This window comes from Sceloporus occidentalis, unplaced genomic scaffold (genome assembly GCF_023333645.1).
Source record: "Sceloporus occidentalis isolate IW3139 unplaced genomic scaffold, rSceOcc1.0.p SCAF_1, whole genome shotgun sequence".
Taxonomy (NCBI): Eukaryota; Metazoa; Chordata; class Lepidosauria; order Squamata; family Phrynosomatidae; genus Sceloporus; species Sceloporus occidentalis.
Genome location: NW_028316981.1, coordinates 163,331,655 through 163,338,339, shown reverse-complemented (window position 1 = coordinate 163,338,339; position 6,685 = coordinate 163,331,655). Strand labels below are relative to the sequence as shown.

Genomic DNA, 6,685 nt, shown 5'->3' with positions numbered 1-6,685 from the left:
TGTCTCACCAGGCACACCTACTCCTTTCAACAGTGTGGAAGTGGGTGGGTGGGGGAGGCATTGTCTTCAGGCAGGAATGAGTGCATACTATCAGTGAGGCTGAAGGTATCTCCCCCAGCCCCTTTTTAGCAGAGTATCTCATTAAGGAAGAGGACAATGGAGAGAATGAAATACTTTCCAAACAAGTTACTTTTCCACAAGCATAGGGAAATGCTTTTCTGCAAGACCTGATCTGCACAAAAAGCTAGCAATATAAATTTGATGACCCCAGTGGCAGCCATCTGGGGGCTTCAATGACACCAGGGAATCTTACCATCAACAATCTTGTGCTGCACATTGATTTTTGCAATTCCAATGCAATTTGCTCTCCAGCAAGCCAAGGAGGTTGATTAAATATGTGAAGCTCCCTAATACTGAGACACATCATTGCTTTGTTGAGCTCAGTGCTGTCTACCCTGTCTGTCATAAGCTCTTTGGGGTCTTTCTCAGCCCTAATGCCCCAACGTTGGAAATTCAAAGCACTAAATTATGGATCGTTTGTACATGCTCCATTGGCTTTACCACGAAGATGAAGCTAAAACAGATTACTTGCAGCTTCAGAGTCTCCCTCTCCTCTGAAGCTAATGTTCCGTCCCCTGACTCTCCGCTAACAGAACACATTCCTAGGCATGTTTTCTTCATAGTAAGTCCCTCATTCTTTAAGTGGGGTTTATTCCTTAGTAAGTGTGTCAAGGACTGCAGCTTCAAAGCCCCTTACTGATTGACTATATCAGAAGAACATCTTGCCAGATTTTCTTAGTTATGGATTTTAGAACAGTTTTCAAAGATGTCAAGGGATGCTGGTCACCCAATTTTCTTGGAGTGTGTGTGTGTGTGTGTGTGAGAGAGAGAGAGAGAGAGAGAGAGAGGAAGATGGAATCAGTCAGAAAGTTAAGCAAACTGTAGAGTTACTTTTGCTCAGGGACAGAGCATGTTGAGACTGCAAGGGGCTTAAAATCATTCAGGTACCGTAAAGCATATCAATAAGACTGGATTGCCTACAAAACATGCACACACTCGTACTGGATTAGATTATTATGCCATTCATCAAAACATCTGTATCTCTGTATTTTGACAAACAGCAGGAGAAGTATCTGTTTATGAGTGGAACAGACACCATCATGGGATAGTGGCTTTTCTTTTACTGGAGATAATTAACTGGAGGCTAGATCAATATCTGTGAGGAATGCTGCAGATACAAGATTCCTTCACTGAACAGGGACTTAGACTGCATCATATCTAAATTTCCAGCTCTCAGTATCTAGGAGTCTATCATCTCTGCCTAATGACACAATATCCTTTATTAATGGATTCTGTTGTACCATCTTTACATGCTCCATTGGCTGAAGCATAATTTCTTTACTGATTTTGTTTTGTTTTGTTTTAAAGATAGATAATTACAGAATTCGAAATGGAGCCTCTGTCATTCCACAGTATTTTGCTTTCTGACCATATCATAATCAGTTGACTTACATTAAGAAAAGGACTGGGGGTGGGGATAATGATGAAAATAAAATTAAATGAAGCACCCACAGTTTTGAGTCAGTTATACTTTTCTTTTTTATAACCTTGATTTTTATTTAGACATTATGGTACTAGAAATCTTTAATTGTAGGGGAGGAAAATAATTTTACCTTTAAAATAATAGAGAAACCCCTCTCCCCCTCAGGTATGCTACAGGGTTGCTTTTCAAAAGTAGACTTTATAATTCTTAAATCACTCCTTGCAATTTAGTTGTAGTGATATGACTCCAGAGTCAGCGGCTGGGAAATTGTAATGTACGTGTCATTAAGTTCACTGTGAGAAATCATTTAATATGCATGCTTTCCCCAAATGCCTTCTGCCTTTGACAGTTAAAACGTGAAGAGATAACAGTGAAGAAAAAAGATCCCATTGAGTTGGATTCTTGATTACATCCAGTTACTTGTCAGATCTGGAGCTGGACTCCACATCAATTTGTTGATCTTGAATGTTTTTCCTTTTTGCTCAGTTCAGGTGGTTGCACTGTAGTTCATCTGCCCACAAGGCAAGTCCGAGGGTATCAGATGCTCTTTAGTTCCAGCTAAACAACTGTCAACTTCATCAATATCTGCATGGGAAAATATCACAGCCCTCAGTTTCTGTGCTCCACAAGTTGAAGAGCAGGGTGTAGCTTACTTAACAGCATCAGCCCGTTTCCCTTAAGCTAACCTCCTTGATTTCATTGTAGTTATGTATGGAGGAGACAGGCGATGCAGTCTGATGACTAGGTCTTGCAGAAGAACCACCCCGTAGGAGTAGGAGATTGCATAGCCAGACCTGTGTGATACAAGCCCAGAGATGGTATCCGATCTGAATGGCTGAAGGGCATCAGCATTGTCCCGTTCTTGGAAACCTTTCGAAGATTAGGGTGGTTTCTTTTGGATTGGTTCTCCCCTCTTCTCATTCTCTCATGAGACTTGATACAACCTGAACAGAAGGAGCCAATTTATTTTCTCACAGCAACCTGAAAGGTCTGATGTTTGCACAATTTGTTTCATTTGCAGGCATTCCTGTCGCTGTGCACTGCCAATAATGAGTCATTCACACCCGAGGCTTCTTGAAGGATATCTTTGATTGTGTATTAGAATTATTTAGAGTGAAACTTCAGCTGGATGGGTAAGCTGGTACTGTAGCAAGGGGGTGCTGTAATCTTGGAAGTGCCTCAGCTGGAGAGCTTGTGACTTCTCCTACTGTGAGCAGGGCCAACTCTTGTCACTCCGCAGTCATTTGTTGGCTCCTTTGGGTTATGCCAATGCAAAACCTCACAAAATGTATTACTAAAATTCACATTTGACCAAATCAATGGATGCACCCAATCTGTTTTGTTTCTTTTTGGAATTTTAGAAGGAGTTGTATCTCAATAATAGCTTTGCATTTATCAACCCACCCATCATCTCTAGTTAAATGTCACAGGACTTAGAAAACGTAGGCCAATCAAGACACAGAACAAATACATCAGGGCAGAGGAATGTGCAGCCCTCCAGATGTTGTTGGGCTTCTCTTCCCATCTGCTCTTCCCAGCTTATTCAGTGGCAAGGGATGATCTGAGTTTTATTCCAAAAACATCTAAAAGGTGTCATGATTTCTCCTTGCAATAACTGGACCAAGGGGCTGATCCACTATAAAACAGTTGCCTATGTTGGTTGACTCAAAATATAAAAGGTGAACTCCTTCATTCCAGATATAATGATCAACTTCTAGATGTCTTTGGAGAGTATGGACCATTTTATGACCTTTGATGCAATGTAAGGAGTCCTGTGGATGTGGAAATAAATGTACAATTATCTTGAACATGTCTGTGGATTTTATGTTTACTCAGTGGGGTGCTCTTATATTGTTCCTTTCACTGAAAGGAATATTGAAGGAAGCCTGTTGGAACAAAGAAACTGCATCCACTCATGAAAGCCTTTGCAATAGACTGCTAGGCTGCTGAAAACTGGAGGAGATGAGGAAGCCTCAATGCACTAGGAATGGATGGAAATCCTTGCTTCTTTCATTCCTGCAAATAATTTGTCCGGTCTCATTCCTGTTCACTTTTGTCACCATGGATAACCATTTCTGGCCACCCATGTCTTCTCACTTTTCTAGTAAGGTTATTGCATCTTTTTTGTGTCCACAAACACAATTGTTTTGTTTTCCTTCTCACTCATAATTTCTTCCAGCAACCAAATAAGCTTGTCATACCTCTCTACATCATTACGTACATCCACTCTCTGCAGAATATTGTGATTTGCACTTAGCTCCAGGGCACCAGTTTTGATGTGTACATATTCTTTTAAGAAGTTTTTTACAAGTTGCCTAATGTCCATAGGCCACGTTACACTCCACATGAGAGTTTGCCTATCAGGTCTAATCTGTTCTACAATTTTTTGGATCTGAAGTTCAAAACCCATATTGAGCCTTCTGTCATTTTTGACAAGAACAAGATTCCCCCCCCCCCCCCAGCTTCTAGAAAGAGTCTACCAGGTGTTGCAATGCAATTTTCCACACTTCTCTCCAGGTCACATACTTCTGGGTCCTTTAGGAACATCCCCATAAATACAAGTGGACTTCAAATGGCAGGCTCTGCTATATTCTGCAGCTACTTGCTGTACGTGTTGAGCTAATTCATATGTTGGTGTTAGCACAAGAGAAATAGACCCATCTCCTCTCTCAAGGAAAGTCTGATGATTTGTATGCACTATGGCAGGCAACACATATGACAATGTATTTCCTGGTCCACTTTGTGCTACTCGAAATATATCCAGTCCAGTCAGGACAACCATCCAGTCTTGTGCCTGAACAGAAGTTGGTTCAATAAAGTTCTTTCACTGAATTTCTTCCATAACATTTGCAAGAAAATAAGCTTGATAGAGGTTAATAACAGGTTTGGGCAAGTTATGGCCTTTAATAGTAATCTCTTTGCTTGCTCTGTATTGTTCAATCTCTTGCATAGGGCACCTGACAATATCAGGATGCCCGTGGTAGAAGTTCTTTTCAAATATGGGAAGTTCGCCTAGGTTCCATTTCCTCTTTTCCCCAAGACTTCCAAACTTCTTTCCCCTTAAAGATCCCCTTCTCCTTCCTCCAAAACAAGGGCCACCAAACACAGGCATGCTGACAATGGTGGCAGCAGCAACAAAATGGCATCAATAATGGGATCATGAGGAAGATGACCTGGAACAATCGCAGAACCAATGATTGGAGCAATTTCTCTCATTGTGAAAGAATGCAAAGGTTTCTGTACAATTTCCAGCCAGTATGCTCACTTCAAGACTCTTTTCCAGAAAATTTGTTTTTCAAAAAAATGTATGTTACGTTTCTGTTTAGAAAACACAACTTTTGTGCATAATTCTTTTTTACTATACAGAACCCAGCATTTCAAAGCATGTAACTGTATTTTTAGTCAGTTAGTTAGTCAATCCATCATTTTATCAATATCCTGCTTTTCCTCCAAAAGGTGGCTGAAGTGAGATGCAATGCATTTTGCACAAAATACACAGTTCTTTGAGCAAAAATTTGGCCAGAATCCTCTATGGCAGTGTCATATATTCACGATCCCTAGTTTAGGGCTATGTAGGGACAGTAAAGTTCAGCCCCACTTACTAATCAAGATCCTAGGATCCTCAATCCCTACTTACCAGTCAGCAGCTACTGTGATTGACAAGGGTCTGTTTCCATTGATTAGAAAACAGCTGGTTGATGTCCTGACTTTCCTCACACCAGTGATCTGCAGTGCAAGAGTGCAACTTTTGCCTGTCACACTGGAGATTGTTCATGGGAAGGGGTGGAAATGGCAACCAGGACTGAGCCTCCATCAATTTCCAGTAAGAGAGAAAAGGGTGGGCCTGGATTATGAATTGGAAGAATATTTTAAAATATTCAAAAATCTTTACAAATGTGTTTTTCTAATATTGAGAAATCCTAATGAGACGAATCTTGGACTAAAAAGAATATTCACAGTTTGGGACTTATTCTGCGCAAAATTCACACATGGCTGTTTCATACATAAAACAGGAAACCAGTGTAAATGGCTTATGGAGACATGCTATTAGGGAATAATTTCAGCCCTAACTGGGATTTCACTGTATGGGATTTACATATGCATAAGTGAAAACCCAATGAGTGGCCTTGGGCATGTCACACTCTTTCAGCCTAAGAGGAAGGGAATGTCAAAGAGGAAGGCAATACCAAACCTCCTCTGAAGAAACCTGCCAGGAAAACTCTGTGATAAGTTCACCTTAGGGTTGGCATAAGTCATAAATGCAAACAGCATACATACAAGCAGTGGCGTCACTAGGAGGGTGCAGCCCTCACCGGGTGACATCCCAGAAGAGCAGTGACACCTGGTCAGGCCCTCCTGCTGCTGCACCCCTCCCGGCTTTTCTGCAATGGTGAAGGCCTCCTTATGAGGAGATCTCCACCACAATGGCAAACAAGAGGGCTGAGTGCACCCTTTTAGCTGCCTTGCCCTCCCCACCAGCCCCCTCCACCGGATGACACCAGGGATGAGGACGCCATTGTGCACAAGCACTATATTTTCTGCTGAGGAAAGAAGCATATTTGCGCACATAAATTTTCCCAAGAATCACAAAGTGCAGAAGATCTTGCAACTAGTGCCCATTTTCTGTGGAGTGACTTGAGTGTTGATGATGATACAAATATTTTTACATCCTTTTACATTCCTCTCCTTTTTCTTTTCCCCCCCTTTAATAAGGATGTAAATCAGTGGCTCACTAGCTTTGGTCCACCAAGTGTTTTGGACTGCAGCTCCTAGGAGTTCAATCCAGCCAGGGCTACAAGAATTCTGTGAACTGAAGTCCAAAACATTTGGTGGACCAGAAGTTTAGGAACCACTGATGTAAATATTAACAAATAATCTTTACATCTGTAGTAGTCCTTGCATATGTACCAAACATAAGAGCTACTCCCACCTGGATCTTTTTCCACCAAAAATTATCATTCCCCCCTCCAGTCCTAAAAACAAGGGGAAGAGACAAGACATAAATAGTTGTTGCTTAGGTTGACTTTTATTGTTTCAACATGTAATTAATATTTTGAATTTTCATTATATCAGACAAGTTTCAATTCATTCCTTTGTAGTTTTGATAAATTATCATGGCTAAACATTCCACTCATACATGTT

At 41.1% G+C, this 6,685-nt stretch overlaps 1 pseudogene; it reads right to left on the bottom strand.

Annotated features, from left to right (window-relative positions):
• Window positions 1-3,580: 3,580 nt before the first annotated feature.
• LOC149322611 (putative ATP-dependent RNA helicase DDX5 pseudogene) lies at window positions 3,581-4,655 on the bottom strand (annotated as a pseudogene).
• Between the last annotated feature and the right edge of the window lie 2,030 nt (window positions 4,656-6,685).